Raw genomic sequence first — 20605 nt, forward strand, 5'->3', positions numbered from 1 at the left:
GGGAGATCACTCACCAATTACCATCGCAGGCAAAACTGACTCAACTTGGGGAAAAAATTAATTTCATTTATTACTAGTCAAATCAGAGTAGGATAATGAGAAATAAACCCAATCTTAGAAACACCTTCCCCCCACCCCTCCCTTCTTCCTGGGCTTAACTTTACTCCTGAATTTTCTACCTCCTCCCCGCAGTGGTGCAGGGGGATGGGGAAGGGGGGTTGTGGTCAGTTCATCACACCGTGTCTCTGCGGCTCCTTCCTCCTCAGGGGGAGGACTCCTCACACTCTTCCCCTGCTCCAGCGTGGGGTCCCTCCCACAGGAGATAGTCCTCCACGAACTTCTCCAACGTGGGTCCTTCCCATGGGCTGCAGTTCTTCACAAACTGGTCCAGTGTGGGTCCCTTCCACAGAGTGCAGTCCCTCAGGAACAGACTACTCCAGCATGGGTCCCCCATGGTGTCACAAGCCCTGCCAGCAAACCTGCTCCAGCCTGGGCTCCTCTCTCCATGGGGCCACAGGTCCTGCCAGGAGCCTGGTCCAGCACGGGCTTCCCACGGGGTCACAGCCTCCTTCGGGCATCCCCCTGCTCCGGCATAGGGTCCTGCATGGGCTGCAGGTGGATATCTGCTCCACCGTTAACCTCCATGGGCTGCAGGGGGACAGCCTGCCTCACCATGGTCTTCACCACGGGCTGCAGGGGAATGTCTGCTCCAGTGCCTGGAGCACCTCCTCCCCCTCCTTCACTGACCTGGGTGTCTGCAGAGCTGTTCCTCTCACATATTCTCACTCCTCTCTCCAGCTGCAATTGCTACTCCCCGTAACTTCTTTTCCCTTTCTTAAATATGTTATCCCAGAGGCGCTACCGCTGTCGCTGATTGGCTCGGCCTTGGCCAGCAGCAGGTCTGACTTGGAGCCGGCTGGCATTGACTTTATCGGATATAGGGGAAGCTTCTAGCAGCTTCTCACAGAAGCCACCCCTGTAGCCCCCCTACTACCAAAACCTTGCCATGCAAACCCAATACAACAGTGCAGCCTTACCTTCAACCGGGTAAAAAAAAGATGTCAAATCTGCGCACGGTGTTTCAGATGTACCACTTGGCATGCAGGCCATCCCTGGGTGAAGACCCTGGCCTTTAAAGGCTCAATCTATGCGTCAGGTACCTTGTGTGTGTCAAGAGTGCACGAAAACCCTACCCTGAAGTGCTGGCAAAGCAGCTGTGGTAGACACAGTCATAGAGGTGAAAAGCCCCATGGGTCTGTACGGTTACACTAAAGTCAGTCTAGTCCAATATCCTGTCTCTGACCATGCCTACTAGCATATGCCTCCAAATAGCGTAAGAATGAGGCAGCTCTGCCATGCTCCCGCGCTGGGGTGCAATCCCTCTTCCAGTAGTTGGTGGCTCAAAGGCTGCCTAACCAAGAGGTGGGGTCTCTGTACTTCAAAGTCCATGAACTTGCCCAAATGCTGAACTCACATCAGCACCCACAGGACCCAATCAAGGCAGTCCATAGGTTCAGCACATGAAGTGCCTCCCTTTGAAGGTGCTGAACATGTCGCTTGACAGGTTTTCGTGATATCCTCAAGTTCCTATTTTGTCAGTGAATAATTGTCCTCAGCTCACCCTCCAGGTGTTAGTTACAGCAAGACCAGCCCTTGCCAGAGCTATTCCTGTATGAAAGGGAGAATAAATTACAGCTATAAAGCAATTTTAGGCCATAAAGATGCAATCAGCCTTGAAGTTGAATTCATAACTATTTCAGTCAAACAAAACCATACTTCTTGTCAAAATAGCTCTACTGGTTCAAGACCTGGCATGTAGACTTGACCAAATCCGTACTTTCTTTCCCTCCCCAAATTATTTTCCAGTGTTGCCCTCAAGGCTGACTTCTTGCCTAATATGTCTCACTGTCAGTAAACCTTTCTGAGGCAGCAGGAACAAGAACTGACCAAAATCGGGGCAAGGTGGCAGGGGTATCATAGGACACAGTGGTCCTTGTGCAAGCCATGACCCTGTTGCTATCACAAGGCAACACCATAGCCAGGCAGAGAAAGCAGCTGGATGCTCCTGGGCCGGGATCTTTTCACGTCTCTGTGTTGCCCTCTCACCAAGCATTGACTCACATTATTATTTTCCAGGCATCATTTTTCCTCTTCTGTCTTTTCCCAGCCCTTCCTACAAGGGCCATTAACTCCATCCTTAACCTAACAGAGGTACTGTCAGGGCTGGTTTAGGGAGAGGTGGTCCTGCCTTGGGATGCGATGGCCATTTTGCACAGCCTCTCATAGCTCCTTCCAGGTCAGTTCCTGGTGTTTGATGCCCCCCAGCCCCAAGGTGGCAGGCAGGGCCTCTGGGCCAGCACAACGCATGTCTATTTGCTGTCTCTATTGCTGGGGAGAAAGAAGAGCCTCCAAGGAACATCTTGAAGTCAACACACCTCTGAAGGGTTTTCTTCAACTTGTTCCCACTGTTCCGCTTGCTCCCTGTCATGACAAATAACACAACTCAGCCCTGAAACAAGCTGGTAACGTCCCTTTGCAACGCAGAGCAATCAAGGATGCTTGTTTAGACATTTCAGGAAGGGCAAGAGAGATGGCCCATGGACTCTGACGGTAAACAGCAAGCACAGAGCCAGGCAGTGGCTCTTTGAGCAGAATAGGACAAATTCTCTGTCCTTCACACTGGTGGGTGTTTAACGAGCCATGAAAACCAAACACTTCTCATTTCCAAAAGTCAGTCTGACCTGTGCAGCTATTGTCATAGCGTGCAGGCAGTTCACCTTTTAACTCATCCCCTCTTGCCACACTCCCCAGGTAAGGATGTGCCCCTCCAGACAAGGCACAGAGGGACTGGGCAACTCACCCAGGGCCAGGGGATGCAGGAAATGCGAGCTGGAAACGGCCGTCATGGGCCTGTCCTCCTTCAGGCACCAAGAACTGAGGTGTCCCTTCAGCTGTAGATGCCAGCCTGGGAACAGAGAAAACACATCCACAAGCATAAAAAACATAAAAGCTCTCAGGAGAAAGTCAGATAACTGCTCTAAGAAAGACGAGCAGCCATTCATAAATCCTCATATCCGCAGGGAGGCCTTTTGAAGAAGGGTCTCAGCTTTGCTTCTTGTGCCCTCTCGTGGCTGTGTGCAGCAGACATTCTCCCTTTGCATTTCTGCCAAGTTCAGGCAGTTTTACTCTACCTCCTACTGTGCAGTTCAGCTGATGTAGCTGATACAGTCCTGGCCAGTGCAAGTCCAGGGCAGCAGCTTTGTCAGTGTGAACCAGAGGAAGCCATCCTGCATTTTTATGCAGTTCATACGAGCTCGCTAAGAGCTAAAACATGCCTCATTCTCAAGAAAGAGATGGGGATGGACACCCCGAACTGGTCCAGCCAGGGATCCTGCCTTGTACTCACACTGAAACAGCTTTGTGGAGGTCAACTGGGGCTGTGGCGGCTTTCTGTCAGCAAACCATCATGCAAAGGACCCTCACTGGCAGCACGCATGGTGCTGACGACCGGGTGTGAGAGACTGGAATGAAAGGGTTAATGTCTCAAACACTCGGCGAAAGGAATGTCGACCCATTAAGGACACAAGGAGCCGTTAGAGAGTGGCACTTTTCTCGGGCCGATTTTCTTATCTCGGGTGGCTATCTAAAGAATAAGTTTGAGACAGCTTTACACATGCGTTTCTGACAGGGGGGAGGGGGATCGAAATCACTAGGAGCCCCCCCCACCCCATCCCACCCCACCCCACCCCACCCCCCCTTTCTAGAAGGTACCAGAACAACAGGCTGCACATGCAAGATAATTAGCATACGGAGGGAGACTGGAGGCGGGGACTGGGTTATAAATAGCACCAAGCCGAGGAGCAGCGTGTGTGACGTGTGTACCCACCATCCGATGGAACCGGACCGGAGATGTTGCTGGAACCCCAGGTGGTGATCTGGATCCTCCCTCTATCTCTACCTTTCTTTCTCTCTTTCCCTCCCTCTCTCTCATAAGTTCTCCTTTATAAGGTTAAAGGTTTATAAGGTTGCAGGTTATAAAAGTGAAAGTTCTAATAGTTTTGTAAGGTTGTAACATTGAAGGTTTGAATAGTTTTGTCATAAGAGTTCAAATAGCTTCTGCCACAAATAAATGTTCAGCCAATCATTTGGTGTTGTTTCACCTTAATTTAGCCCAAGGGTATTCTGAGTATCGGCCATCCCAGACAGGGTTGTCCAGGATGGTCCTTTCTGGGCCCCAACACGGGGTACGCTCCTATCATGTGCCCCATGCACCAGCTTGCCCTGCATAACGTCTGCTGCAGGACTGAGGCACACATTCACACCCTCTGTCCCACAGGGAAAGGGATTGGTCCAGAAAAAATCTGCAAAATGGCAGGTTTGGATGCAGGCTTTGGGGCCAGGATGAGCTGGCCCGCTCTGCAGCAGCCTTGAGGGCAGGCAGTGCCTCATGCGGCAGAACGGGTGGAGATAGAAGCTGCAGATACATGGAAGAAAGAACCAGCACTAAAGGGTGTGTGGTCCTCTCCACTGGGAAAGGCAAGGGAAAAGCCCGGGAAAGCTGCAAGCCAGGGTGGGAGAGGAACTTGGATGCGATATTGTTCCTCATGCTTACGCTGAACAATAAAGCTGCCTCCAGAAGGGCTTAGGCACAGCAACAAATCTCTCCAGGGCTGGAGCAAGCAGCCTCTTTCAGCATTATCATCCTCTGAGCACCACACAACCGCAGCAGATCTTGTCCTTGCATCACCCCTGAAAGGGGGAGCTGCTGCTTTCTGTGCAGCTAGTAGGGGCCCCAGAGAAAATTAAGTGTATCATCACCTGAGCTCATGCATAAGACCTTTGGCAAACACCTGGTCTGGTGCTCTCAGCCAGGACCAGGTGTCCTGGTATTGCTTACTAAGAAATTAGACCCAGCTAGTGGTTCTGTAGTTGCTGAGGTTAAGAAAAATAATCTTGAATTGAGAACAAAGTTAGAACAGAGATTCTCCTCCACAGCTGGAGATTTAAAATGGTCCCAAGACTTTTAATTCATGAGTGTAAGCCAGGCTCCGGCTCTTCTTGTGCACGTTCCCCTTGCCCAAGGGACAGAAAACAGGAATAAAATCCATTCTGAAATCCCTGTTTTGCCAAGCAGCGAGGCGGCAGCAATCCTCCGGAGACCAGGCGGAGGGGTTCTCCATCGGCAGATCTGCACAGCCTGGAACGTTTCCCGCGAGCTGTTTAAAAGCCCTCGCTGTGACCCAGCCCCACTGCACCACTCAGGGAAATCCAGTTTTCACAGAGCAGCCTCCTGTGCAACTGCCAGCTCTCCCACTGCAGCTTGTTTTCAAATGGGAAACATTTCCAAGGCAAGCCAAATACTTTCCCATACATTAAACCAGTTGCTGAAAAACTGCAGGAGTATGATCATGAAATATATTATCTTGGATTAAATGGCAGCAGCATGTTCCTGCATTCAGTCTGGGCTGCTCCTCATACATCACCCACGTCTTTGCTGCCAGCTAGCAAACAGTGTGCATTTCTGCACTTGGAACCAAGGAATTGCCACGAGGAATTATCTTTCCCTCAGAAAGAAGCCCCTCAGAAATTCAATTGCCTCCAGAGAGAACAGGAGAAACTGCACTTTGATCTGTCTTTAATTAGTATATGGGATTGTTTAGGGATCTTTTGAGGTCTCCTTCAATTAATAGCCAGTTCATTTGGAAAGATTAGGTTTTTTCTGGAAGCAGAGAGACTACTCAAAGCAGTGGAACAGCTTGGCTAATGTAACATCATACAGCCAGTGGGATAATTTTTTTACAGAAATTATTAAACTTGGGCCACACACATGCTATTTTCCACTCTGTCACACTTGGACATGTGCTTTCTCACTTGACTCATGACCAAAAGGCACTGGATCCAGCTGAGAACTGTTTTAACAAACATAACTAATCACTCTCCAAAGCCCTGTTCTCCATCTCTCACGATCGCACCCAAAGAAACAAAAAAATCAGATTTTGGTGTCAGCTAAGTCCCCTTGTACCATTCCAGCAGGATTCAAAGTAGTCTTGAAGATTTCCTGCAAGGTTTTATACCAGCTCTCACACTGTAAGGAAAGAGGATCCCTGGGATTCCTGGCATGTGTGGCTGAGGACAGGCCTGGGGCAACATTGCTGGTTCCATGCTAGCAAAGTCAATATTTAGCTATTCTGGGGCTAAAAAGTTGGGGGGGAGCAAAAATGCTGCCCTCTAGAGAACCTTGTCCATGCTTTTACATCCTTGCAGCCAGCCTCACCCCCACCTCAGGACATGAAAACAAACAGCCCCAAATCTGCTTAGGAAATTCAGCATTTTCTATCACGAGGGATTCTGACTTGATTAGGGTAATTCTCTACCAGAGGTTTGGAAACGCTCATTTTGCTGAGTTAAAGTTAGGGCAATTATTGAATCCATTTAATTACCAGTTCAATATGATTTAGGAAACATGTCTCCTGAATAAAGACTATCCAAATTTCTCTTTCAATTATTCTCACATATGTGGTTGGAAACCATAGCTGTACTTCTGCGGTGAGATGCTGAAACATGAAATAATACATCCCCAGAAAGAGAGATATACTGATAAGCAGAACAATAATAATAACAAGCATGCGTCACTGAAAAATGAAGGGAGGTACAACTTACACTTTAAGTTAATGGCTTCTTTAAGAGGTATTAGCCAGAAAGATGCTGATATTCTCAAAGAACGAATGTGGCTTGTGGTGAATTCAGCTTCTCAAAGTAAAAGATGATTGTTCATCATAGCAAGGCACGGAGAAAATCATGCATCAAGACCAGAAAAGAACATAAGTCAGAATTTTTGCTGAAAATCCCGCAGAATTTACAGTTCCATTCATTTAAATGACTCATTGAGTGCTTTAAAAACAAGGTTAAGGTCTTAAATTTAAAATGGCTTTAGACATTTAGTAGAAACCAAGGATGAAACCAGAGCAGAATCTGTTTATTCTCAACTTCAAAAGTCCAGGCATTCATCTCAAAATATAATACACACTGGCTCAGAACAAGTAAGATGCAAGAAGCCCAGTATAGGCAGCTTGCAAGTGCTAGACACCAATTGTCCCTATTCAAGCAGGCTGCCTCTTCACAAAACATGCAGGAGCTATTCAGCATCTCTATTGTGCAAGTCTGTTGCAACAGAAATGCTGGGGTCAGGGCAGGTATATTGCCCAAAAGTAAATACAAATCAATTAGAGATTAAAGGCCCATCTCTGCAGAACTTTTGCCAGTTTCCCAATTGCCAGTATAAAATTCCAATACATAAATGTTTTTTAAATAGATTTTTATTCCTTTTTTCCTTTCATTCCTTATTTCTTTCTTCCTTACAGCCCTCAAGTTGGTGATGGGATGAAGAATGGATGCAGCAGAGCTCACTACAGTCCCAGAAATGCTTGGGCAGCTCCTAGAGAAACATGGCCCAGAAGCAACGTCTACGAAGTGCTTAAAAGTTCAGTGTAATAGCAGCAGTGGTAGTACAATTTGGTGATGCCAAATAGCCAAAAATTGCCAGGAGGAAACCAAAAAGAGGAATTCCCAGCAGTGGTTGTAAAAGTCTACTCCTTGCTTGCAGTAGGTCTCTGAGCAAAAGCCTGAATACAAGCTGCCCAGGCTCTTTGCTCAGATGTGGCTCATTTGTAGGGCTGGGGTTTGGTAACAACACTTCCCAGTCACCATCCTGCAGCCCTCTGTGGGGGCTCAGCCTGCCTTGGCAAATCGACCAGCGAAGGTGGAAAACATCCTCTTAGGATGCAAACGTTAAGGGAGAAGCATGATTTCTGGTGCATGACAATTTACATACTGGTATTTGTAATAATAGCAGTAACAAACCATACCAAAGTGGGTAGGGCTTTGGTGTAGCAGCCAGGGTGCCTTTCAGCTACACTTCTGGGAAGTTAAAAGCATGACTGGAAATTTCCATATAAAGAGCCTTGCTTTGGCACACAGTTTTCTCAGTTAATATCGTTCATGGGCAAAAGCAGAGAACAGCAACCTCATGCTAAAAACCCCAAAGGCCTTACTTACCTCACAGATGCCAAAAAGCAGAAAAGTGAGTTACAGAAATGTCACTCCACCACCAGGGCCACCCGTCATACGTGGTGACAGCATGGTGAGGAGAGGTGGCACAGAGAAGGAGGACAGGCAGAGCACTCTTCCCTATGGGATTATGGATAGCGGCTCATTTTTGGGGTCAGCAGTGTAAGACAGACTGCATTGTAGGTGAACCCCCCTTACAAACATCAGCGATGCTCCAGATGTCCATCAGCTGAGACAATAAGTCCATTTTCCATCATCTGAAAGCCTAATTCAGTTTTCCCTGACTTTTAAATTTGATCAGATCATAGCTTGTCTTGTATCCAGACCTGCCTTATTATGAGTTTGGGCTCATGTCTACTGACCACGTCACAAGCACACGTCACTAACAGAGGGAACCGGAGCAAACATGTTAAATGCTACCCAAATCAGCAACAGGATTTCAGCAAATATATCCAGACAATTAGGCATGCCCCAGGATCAAATCACCCTGGCATAGCAGGATAGCCAAAAGGTGCTTCTTACAAAATGCTACCATGAAGATGAGCAAAAAGCCATGTAGAAATAACTGTGCACACACACTGTCACGGCATAGCCTCCAGATGTCAGCATCAACCCAAGCAAGGGAGAGGCACAGCGCAAATGGTGCAGAAAAACCCCGCTTGCAGGCTTTGACTTCAGAAACACTCTCCTGCAGTCCCTGCTGTCCTGCCTGGGACAGACAGACAGACAGGAGGATTTCCAGTTCACCTGGAAAAAGTGCTCGGTTCACAGACAAAACCAAGGGATGTAGTTTGTAGGCGTGCACGCAAGAGTTTTACATGCACATTATACCGATGTAGACCACATGTGTGCTTCTGTGCGTGTAGGTGCTCATCACCTATCTATATATATCGTCACCTATATACATACACACACACATATATAACTTTTGGTCTTAAGAATAACTGGCTCTTTGCTGACAACTTTACATGAAGGTAAAAGCAAGGCATGTCCTCCAGTACCTTTTCTAACCATATGCATATTCATCACTTCCAGTACACATTCCTGTGTGCCATGCAGCTGATGAGCTGAGAAACACAGCAATCAGCCCTCGATAAAGGATCTGAGAACATAAGCACAGGTTGGATCCCCCAGTGATGTAAGGCAGCATGCCTTCAAGTCTATGTAGTAAGGTTGATGTTAACAGATCAAGAAATTGGTTGTCTCCTCTATTCCCCTTGGCCTGTTAAGTTTGTTTTATGCCACTCTTTTAGCAATGTAAATTTGCCTATTAGGAAAAAAAAAAGCTTAAAAAAATCCCGTCTCTGCTTCTTCTTCCCCTTAACTCTGCCCTCGCCTTACAGCCCACAAGATTTAAATGCATTCAAAACTTATTGGGAAGGAAAAGGCCTCAAATTCTGCTCAAAGCAGGCATTTACATTGTCTCTGTCACAGTGTGGAGCTGTGATGCAGAATAAAGTCACAAGTACAGCAGCATGGCCCCTGACACCAACCATTGAGGCAGCAGAGGTGTGAGACCCAACGGAGACTGCTGATCACCCTTCCACAGGCTGCGGAGGGGTGCACGGGGTGGCAGAGAGCATCCTCCAGCCTAACCTTGCACCTGCAGATAACTGGGGGGAGTAGTCAGGGGCTGTTTATTTAAACACATACTCCCCCTTAACACCAGATCAAAAAAAAAATTAATGAAGGAGATGCCAGATTCCTCAACTCTTGTAGGGCACAGAGGTGTTGTTTTTACATGAAAAGACCCTCAAGATCCTCCTGCTCCAAAGTGTTCATCCTAAGAGCAGAGCTGCACATAGCAAAGTTTGAGCGGGGCTGGGGGTGCCTGGAGGGATCATGACGCAGAAGATTAATGGATCTCTTCCAGCCATAGGTTGTCAGTTAAGTCAAGCACTGCTAATGTGGGATGTTGTCCTGAGACCTCTGTTAGCACAATGACGAAGCTTTTTTTAAGTCCTCTGTGTAAAAGGCATAATCCTCGTATGCCAATGGATCATATCCTTGAGATCCCCAGAGAGCAGGGCAAATGTGGAAAGAAAGGGAAAGGAAATCCCTTATTTCATAATGGTGCAAACAGACATGTCAGGAGAATTACATCAACATGCAGCACATGTGAAATTTAATACTCCTCCTAATGCATTTAGATGAGGCAAAATGCAAAGTCTATACTGCCTCTGGGAATAATTCTGGTAGGAAGCTTTCACCACTAGGAACCAAGGACTTTCTACTTACTCTGGAATTTGAGCCTTTGTTTTCAAAGCCTTCCTGAGAGGCTTCAAAATCAAGTTTGTTAAGTGTACATTACTCTTTGAAGATCTGTCTTCCAAAATGAAACATCAGTGATCTTCCCAGCAATGCCGATGTAAATCAAGAGTGGCATGCCTGAAAATCAGTAAACATTCATGGAGTCACAGACAATCTGCAAAAGAGGAGAGCGTGATCCTTTGCACTGCAGAAAGCCAAGATATGCAAACACACACAGCCCTTATCCTTTGCCTAGTGTCAGCTGGCATTGCTGCAAGGGTGCATCAGACTTGCGTGGATTTCCACCAGCTTTGACTGTGGCCGATAAGGCTCTCAAAGGCTTATAAATGCAAGCAATATTTGCTTTGGTGTCCTTGCAGACAGGAGGAGCCTGAGATCTTCTGGCTGGCTTCCTGCCCCCCCTGTATCAGACTACAGATATGGGATTCAGCAAGGGATACAGCTCAGATGTGGCTTGAATTCAGACAAGTGACTTGAAGTGATGATTTCTCCCCCACCAGGCTGCAGATGATCGATGTATTATGCATGAAAGTAGCGCCAGGCACAGATGGGGTGGGAGTAGAAGGTGTGAGTTGATAATGACAGCAGCCAAGCTCTGCTAGAAAAGACTCTACAACACACTTGCATATTGGGCAGAAAAAGGATGCAACATGCATGAGAGACTAGCCATGGTTTAAAGGGCCAAACAGTTTAATTACCGCCAAAACTGAGGTTTATGCAAGGATTTGAGTGGCATGGTTGCCAGAGGGAGCAGGGGATTAGCCTTGATGATTCAAGGAAGTGTCTTCCCATCTTGTGTTCTTGAATAACCATAAGGAGATGAGTGAAATACTCATCTGGGTTTTAAAAGCTGAAGACAGGGAATCCAAAGTGGTGACATGGTGCTGCATCAGATATTGCCTCCAGCAGAATCCTGGCTCATACTCAGCACAGTGCTGAGAACTTGGCACCAGGTCCAAAGCTGAAACAAACAGGAATTTCTCCATGGACACTTCCAGGGTTTGGATCCAAGCCCTTGAAGACCAGCACGCATGGCCTGATCCTGAAGAAACAGTGGCAGTTTGGATGGACAACATGTCACTGACTTGAAGCCAGGTGGGTACAGACTTCAGTGGGAGGATGAGTCAAGAGAGCTCCAGCACCATCTGCAAAAGGACCTGGTGCTGTGAGAAAGAGCTTAGCAAGTATGCTATCCATAAAGACCCACAAGGAAGCAGTGATGGTCCAAAGAAAAGCCCATGACTTCCCTGATCAGCCTTGGAACACTCCAGAGATCATTGCAAGACCAGATGCTTAAAATAAGCTGCTTCCCTTCTACAATCAAACCATGAGAAGGGAATACTCTGTTCCTTACACAGCTTCTTTGAAGAAGCTCCAGCCCTGGAGTACGCATCTGACAGCTGGGAAGACATCATTGGCTTTGCCAAATCTGACCACAGCTGATCCCTGATGCAGTAAAATGTCGGCCTTGAATCACCAGAGGCTGAGAATGTGCTTGTCTGGAGGATCATCAGGCAAAGGCAGCAAAGACTTGCTGGCAACTAGCAATGCGTTTGCCAGTTCCAGGCTCTGTGGAAGTCTGACCCTACACAAAAAGATCCTTGCATGAGTCCACTCTTTGCTAACCAGCCCTGCTCATGGTGCCAGTGACATAACAGCTATAGGAAGTCTGTGTCTGAGGGATCTAAGCTGTGCATTCAGAGACATGCAATAATCCTTGCAATGCTGAAACATAACAATGTTTTGGGAAGTCAGGCCAGCAAGCATTGCACAGAGGCAATGAATATTTTACATCGCTTAGGGGCTAGGTGCCCTATGAAATGTAGCTGTTTCACTGCTCAGAAAGCGATCTGGTCAAATTTCCTCCAAACAGGGCTCAGATGCTCAAATTTGTCCGAGGGAATAAGCATTTCTGATAACACTGCCCAACTTAAGCTTGCAAAGAAACCTCCCACAGAGGGAGCATCACAAGGGATAAGGTTTCAACTCACATATCTCCCATAGCCCAAGGGGCTGCAACCCACTTATGGATGTGGTAACTCACCTAAAACCAAGAGCAAATGTGTGATAGAAAGGGCGCATTAGGAGACTGAGGAGCCCAGCACTCATTATGGTTCATGATGGGACATGTTGCACCATGCTCTGCTAGCCACCGGTCTGGGTTGTCTCTGCTTCCGCTCCATCTCCCAGCTCGGCAAGCCATCTCCACAGGGCTTACTTCACACACATCCTGAGACACCTTCAAACAGGCTTCCCTGTCACTGCAGCCCAACACAGTCTCCCTAAACTGTGGGAGGACCTGAAGGGCTTGAGCAGGGCCAGTTTCATTAGCTTTATACCCAGCCAAGACCCACCACAGACTAGTAAAAGCCCCTTCATTCCCACTCAAGTTGGCTTTAAGGTCACATTTTGTGGTGCTAGCACCATCGAGACCTGTGCATCAGTCCGGATCTGGCCCCAGTCTATTCTGCATGGCTGTCCTTATCTCATGCATTTTCAAGGAGCTCAGCAGCAATTTATGGATCAAAGCTAATCGATAATACCAGAGCCCTTTCACAATATTGCTTTCATTAAATTACTGCATCCTTTAAAAAAACAGAAATCTTAGCAGACCACAGTACAATGCCAGACAGACTGTCACTACCAAATTATGTTTATTTATTCTCTCTGGCTTGGCTGGCCCCATTACCAGCATATCTTAGTGTCTCTCAGTCATCAGCATATTTGCCTTCCCTCCCTTCCCCCTACCCCGAGGTACACATCTCCTCTCAAGTACAAAGCGGACTGACACGGCAAGTTTTTGAGCCTATTTAACACCGGCTTTATCTGAGGAGAACTAGATTCAGTGACAGAGCCTCAGAATTAATTACACGAAGGTGAATTCCCGTCACAGAGCCTGGCACAGTGTCACCGCAAACATTTTAACAGCCAGCCTCTGGCCCTCGGCTGCCTTTGTGCAGCGTAAAGCAATTATTTGTACCTGCTTGGTGAAACGTGTCAGCCCCCTCAGAGGTGCTGCAATATAGCAAACATGGTTCACCCTTGTTATTCACGAGCAGGGCAAAGAAAAGGGTGTATGGTGGATCTTGGCTGTGCACACAGTCCCTGGTGCTGCTGTGTTCCAGCCCTTCAGGGCTGCGAATGCAGTTATTTGTGTGCAATCCATGCAGTGAATGCTCTATTCCTGATGAGATGCAGCTAGGCCCAGTGATTTGGCCAAAACCAGAAATGGGACTCGAGGCTAAGGAAGCAAAGTTTGAAGTGCAAATCTCAAAATCCAGCCCGTCCTTGCCGAGCCCCACCAGCAGGGAGCAAATGGGAGACTGAACCCACTCTCCCTTTTTGTCAAGTGTCCTCAGCCCTTTTCTCTCCCTTTTCACCTTCCCTGCATCCCAGGGTATCCCTAGTGGAAACTTTTCATCCTTCATACCCCAGCTCCAACTGCTTCCACTTCCCCTTATTGCAGCTGTTGCAGCTGACACATTCCTACTAGTCTTTTTTCTTTTTTTTTTACAAAAAGGGGCATATTTTGGGGTTTTCTTTACATACCTGTATTACAAATTTCCACAGAGCTGAGCTGACACTGGGGTTAGCCTGTAAAGTTCATTGCAGCTGATCACAGGAGAGCAGAGGGTGAAAATGGACAAAGTTGCATTTCAGCGTGGAGCAAGGAAGGGAAACCGTGTTTATCCCTTCCACTGCAATGTGCAGTTTTCCTTCACCTTCCTCAACACCTACCAGCTCCAGGGCAAGGCAAGAGGGATGGAGGGATGAGGGGAGGTTGAGTACAGTGGAGAGCAAAGGGAATTGACTGTAAAAAGGGGAGACTGGGGCACAGGGCAGGGAACAAGCAGTGGAGGAGACATCTCTGCCTTTCTTGGAGGAAAAGAGCTGTCTGCACATCCCAAACTCTCCCTCCACTGGGACTAGCTGGGGCTGTGAGGCTTTTTTAAGAAATTTAGAGGCAGATCAGATTTACGCAGGGGCTTTGGGGTTTAGTCAGAGCTCCTGGACCTCCTCAAATTGACTGCCGGCTGTGGAGGACCTTAGGGTTACCTGGGGAAGAAGTGCTGAAGAGACCAAGCCGCTCCTGGGCAGAAAGTCCCATAGGCTGGCGTGCGGTGGGCTCCCTGTGCACAGGGGGACAGGATGAGCCGCTGGCCAGAGAAGCCCACGCGAGCCCCGGGAGAGGAAGCTTTCCAGATGATCGGCAGGTAAACGGAGCTATTCTCAGTGAACTCGGCCGCCGCGCAAAAACAAAGTTCTTCCTCATTAGGGAGGAATTCGATGGGCCTCTCTGGGAGCCAGTGCCACGGCATGCAAAAGGTCAGGTCTCATTCTGGAAGCCTTTCTTCCCCTTCTGCCAGCAGGAAAAATCATTTAAAATATCCCCTAAAGAACCCTGCCCCCGCCACGCGACCCCCTTCCAAATATGAAAAGGAGGAAATCGCCTCAATCTGGGGAAGAGCACTGTGGTGGGGATGGTCAATCTCCCTGCCCAGCCCATGCGAACCAGATCCCTTTGCGTCTGACAGCCTCGTTATTAAAAGGCCACGTCTAATTAAGAGGGGAAGGAACAACGGGTACATCCTATTCTCGCAACGTGGCATGTTGCAGAGATCGCCATGTCTGTGGAGACCCATGCCAATGTTAACTGTCACGGTGTGACCGGTTGCATATGAGACTTCCTTAGGGGAAATTCAGTCTGTTTGGGTGTCCCAGTTACACCTTCGGTGCTGCAGGTGGCCTGGGTCTGCCTGCACCAGCCGGTGTAAAGTCTCTCAGTGCTCCACTAGCCTGCAGAAACATGCCTCACAGTCTCATCTTGGGGTGAAGATAAAAGGACTCAACTCTGGCAATCAGAGGCATGTCAACACGAAGGTTTCTCACCTTCACAACCAGCTACCCTCACCCACTTCTGCTACCTGTAGCTTCAGAAGAATCAGATTCATCCAGACCCGTGGAGGACCATCTTCATGTGCCATAGCACAGCACTTCCAAACCTTTCTTGAAACCATTTTGTATCCACGTTACATGGGAAAACGGACAACTGTCTGTGGTCTATTGTAATCTTTCTGTACCAGCTCCATTTGATTCTCAAATTGTTTGTGAAGATGAAATTTCACTTCTGCGATCGAGGCTAATTATTTGCTTAAGATAATTTATTGTTACTCTGAATTCAGCACCTTGACTCACTAGTTATATGGATTTTCAAATGGACTTGTAGAGAGTAGCAGTCACACATATTGTCCAAAACCTAGGACCTGAACTGAAGAAGTTTTGTTTCAGCTCTCATCAGCTGCAGAGGTCACAGTTAAGTAAAATCGGCTTAAGTTGGGATTGGAAAACTGTGTCTGCTACATTAGCAGAGAGATCAGATGACAAATTTGGTCTGGCCTCATTATCTAGCCATAAAAATGTAAGGGTCTGAAGTATTTAGGGGATGGGAATGCAGAGAGCAGGAGGGATTTCTGCAGGATCTCTATGCAGTATTTGCTGTCTGAGAAAATGAGACGAAAGGACCCCCCACCCAAACCGTCTGATGCGAGCTCTTATCTCCAACGACAAACTGAAACCAGGAGAATCAGTCTCTTCCTTTCGCAAACAGTTGGGGGAACAGGGGCTCCTGTGTGTCTACAAGATCTCACATTTATTTTTAGCTTCGTCTATTTGGTTAGTGAGGTCAATGGAGCCCAGGCTTAAACATGTTTTAAGCAAATGTTACCCTGACCTGCCAAAGCTCTGAATTGCCTGTAGCTATACATACCCCAAAGAAACAGAGCTAATGGTGCAAGAGAATGTTATGTTAGCATTTTATGCTAGAGTTCAAATAACTATGTATCCTCATTTATTGCAACACATTTTTTTGAATATGAAAAGTGTAAAATATACTTCAAGCAGTTTTGATCCAAAAAACATTTGATGAAGCTATTTCCTGACTGAAGTAGCCCCTCTGCCTTTTCCAGTAATTCTGCATTTAGGATTTTATTTACACAGTTCAAAGATTAAATCACAATTTCCAGTCCTCAGTATAAAAACAAAAAAATCCAGCCCTCCTTCCCCCAGAGTTGGGAAGCATTATCCAAATCACTGCAAGGAAACAAATATTAGGGTACCTGGCGCCACCAGCTCCCATCATTTCCAGCCTCATCCAAACTAGAAGATGAGTTTGTGGGGGGAAACATTCTCATGGAGCTGCAGAGATACTAGCAAATAATGCATTTTGTAATGATAGCTTGTTCTGCGAATGCAATAAGCTCCTGATGGAGTCCCCAAGTCCAGTGCTGGAAGCAGGCCGGGACAGAGGTGCAAGGGAGCAGGCAATATTCATCACTGTTCTAGATGTGAGGTGAAGCTGAGGAGCCTGCAAGAAGCTTGGTGGGTGATAGGTAAGGTAGCATGGCCCTGGATCTTTCAGGGTGAACGCTTGTCCTAACAGGCTTTTTGACTGCTCTGCTGGGAATCATAAGCACACTGGCGTAAACCTGGCCTCTGCACACGCTACAGCTCCTGCTTAAAGAAAAGATGTCCCCCAAGGAGAAAAAAACACCTTCAGAAGCATGCATCTATCTTTATTTTTAGTCTTTAAGATGAATCATTCTGGAAGAAGCCCTTTCCTAAATGCTGATATAACCATCTCTTCCCTAAGGATATATTCATGTAGCTGCAGGTGACCACATTAGGGAAGCTCAGCAAAAGTTATTGCTAACAAAGTAAGCTACGGTGACTACCCATGAGTACCCAAAGTGCAGACTTTTAGCCTCCTGCAAATGCAAAACAAAATGTCCCTGCAGGGTGACTGGAGCTAATATGCTTTACTTTACATTTGCATTTGGCTCAGAGTTGCTCAAGTCTTCTTGCTGAGGCAAAAGTGATAAAGAATTAAGCTCCTGTAACTCAATTGCTTGCAAGTACTTGCTTTATCTCTGGTGGAAAAATGTTGCAGAAAAAGCACACCTCTTGCTCATACGGAACCAGAAAATGTTAAAGATTTGGTTCAGCTCTCCTCCTGGCTGGTTAGTATGTTGGAAGTCCACACACCAAGACCAAATTCCCATTTTTCTATTTACAGAATACCGAACATTTCTGCAAGCAATGTTATTCATCTAGAGAAGCCATGGTCACTGCAATAGCAGACTATATAAATCAAGATACTTAATTCTAGAAAGCCAGCATTTGTGGACTTTGATTCAGACCTTCTGTTCTTTTGTTATTTGTATGTCTCCTAAATTGATAAGAAAGATCCTTTCCTTCCCAGAATGCCAACAGAATGGCTGCTTATGCCTTATTTGGGGTGCAGATACGGATATCCCCATGGATCTGCTACCTATTTGCTAATCACTGGCCAAAACTGCAAATAATTTGTGATTTATTTAATTTTTGAAAAGTTTTGATAATCAAATTAGCCACTGAGTGACACCATAAATGGCACATACATGATGAGCAGTCACTCAGGAAAACTCACTGTAAACTGTTTAGAGACCTGTGCTATGGAAAAGAAGTCATCTAAACTATCCAGACACACACAGCTATGTACCCGGGCTCATTCTGAGCAGTTTGAGAATGGGCAGAAAAAAATAGAAGAAAATCCCCTGATAATTCATCTGTGGAGGGTAATTTACTGGGTCTAATCAGAGCAAACATCTCTATGGCTGGAATGTTGAAATAAATTAAATATAAAGCCTTCAAGGTCATAGCTTTCCAAGCTAATAATGCAGTACTGCTGAAGTCAGGTGGATACACTCCGGGCGAACGCACTGTGCTCCACTGTGAAAAATCTTGATCAGTTGGATGTAATGGGAATATTTCAAGCAGCAATCAGGCCTGCCTGAAAGAAAATGGAGTAAATAGAGGATATAAAGGATTCAGTCTTCAAACGAGGAGACTTGAGCGGGATAATCAAAGAAGTTTAGGTGCTCAGATTGGAAACAAAATACATATAAACAGACATTTGTATTGGGGGGGGGAGGGGAGTGAGGAGAGTTTGGAGAGTGTTGCTAGCAAGACATAAGCTGTGAGAAGCAAATCTTGCTGTTCCGCCTGCAAAGCCTGATGCAGAAGCAATTAGATACTGCAGGAGCAGCCACGTTACACATCCCAACTCCTGCAGTGACCATTCCCCCCGATCAAAGGTTTATAACCCTCTCTCAGCCCCAGCTGCCCCATCCAGCCGGCCAGAGGTTACCACCCCACCAGCTGCGCAGCACAGCCATTTCTCTGCCTTTCAAATCCCAGCCCTGAAGAGATCTGGCTGCAGAAACAAAAAATACCACCTTAACATTGAGCAGGTCCTGGCTGAAGGGCAGCTGGGCGGCCATTGATCAGGCAGGGGCAGATGGGAGCAGGAAGCGGTGGAGATCCCAGACACAGGCAGAGAGCAGTGCACAGCCAGCGCAGGAGGGTCTCCTGGTCCAGACAAGCGGGTGGACACCCTGAAAGGATCTTGGTGCCTGGTAAAGTCCTGAGCCTTTGAGGTCTGCCTTAGCAGCCCTGGTTATTGTCATCCTGAAATGCCTGGGAGTCTGGCCTGCGCCACAATGTGATGCCCTAAGATTTCATTGCTACCATGGGTTATTTTTTTGCTGTTCTGATCGCTTTCGTGGAAGCAGAGGACCTTTCCATAGCAGGATTAGAAAATTCTCTTATTTTATTTTATTTATTTCTTTTTTTGATAAATAGACATTTCACAGTCACCCTCAACTTCACACTCATTCCTGTGAATCTCACCGTTAAAAATGACTGCCTCACCCTAGCTGTTAATTTAAGATTAGATTCTGTATATGTATATGCATGCGTGCACGCACACACACACGCACAAACGCACAGTGCCATCCACTTTGATTTAGTCTCCTCTGCATATGTTATAATGTGGTCTAGAAAGACATGATCATAGACCTATTCCTCTGCCCTCCATCAGACCCTGCTTTGCTCTGTACATAATGATCGACATCCCCAAATGAGGTGGTTACTGCATATTTCTCTCCCTGTTCATCACACAGCCTCCAATCCTCATTCACTTGCATATCTTTCAAATCCTGGGCTGAGCTTTCCTATGAAGTGCTCTCTCTTTGAGACTGAAAACCTCACCAGCACTAATGGATGTATCTTCAGCAGAGCCCTGTGCCACAAAATGATACTATTATCCCCATTTTCAGAGGCGGGGAACGGAATTGCAGAGATAGAAAGGTCAACATCGTTAAAAGTATCTGCTAATTTGAGAAAGCACAAGGCTTGATTTTTCAGAGTACTTATTTCCATAGCACTTTACTTGGTCACAGTACAGGTCCCCTTTGACTGCATCTGCAATCATGAGAGCTTCACCCTTGTGTCTGGCCAAGAGGGTCGCAAGCTGGGGACCGAAGCGACCACCAGCACGTAATTAGTGCCCATCTCTGAGGAGACTGACCTGACCAGAGACACACAGCAAAATTCCCATCTGAAGCAGGCTGAGCTGGAAAAGCTCTAAAAAAACGAATGCTGGGTCTTCTGATGGAAAATATCACATCTAGATATCAGCTGTGGTCTAACAGTTTTCAACCTGTGGCCTGTTTCTCTATGAATTCAAGCCTATTAGGGAGATGCTTAGATTGCTGTAAAAGGCATTCATGCCTCCACCAGAAAAACTTGAGTGTGAAAATCAAAGCTGTGAAAACCACCAAATTTTACACAGGTGCCGTGATAATAATAAATAAAGAGCAGGCAAGAGGCTTTTCGATGATCCAATACACTCATCAGCTGAGTTGTCAGCTGGAAAGGAGATAGCTTCCCTCTTTTCCAAAACAGGAGTTTCTTTTGCCAATACCTATCTGGGTTGAGGTCCTACATGTTGGGGACACTGTTTCTTCCTCTTCTCTGCTCTTTATCCCAGCACTAAGCCAGAAAATCCATTACTTTAAGCACAGTTGTGGTTACCTTTAGTATCTAGACACCCTGTCAGAAAAGCCTGAGTTTTCCTATATGTTCAGAGAAAGAATTAAGAACAAATTGATTGAAAACCCAGGGGATGGGAGGGGGGTCTTCCTCCTCTGCTTCCTGTGGTCCCGAAAATCCAAGACTTTTAAAAAAGGACATAATTCCACATTTTCTGCCAAACTTCCCATTGTTTCTTTAAGCTGAGGTAAGATTCCAGCATTTTTGTGTGCTTTCCTTTTTTGCTTATACTCAGCAATAATTCTATCAGTACAGGTTTCAGCTGGTGCTAGCACAAACTGCCATCTGATCAAATTTATGATCCAGGTTTGTTAAAATAAAACTAGTCTCATCAGGC

Source organism: Gymnogyps californianus, chromosome 5, assembly GCF_018139145.2.
Source record: "Gymnogyps californianus isolate 813 chromosome 5, ASM1813914v2, whole genome shotgun sequence".
Lineage (NCBI taxonomy): Eukaryota > Metazoa > Chordata > Aves > Accipitriformes > Cathartidae > Gymnogyps > Gymnogyps californianus.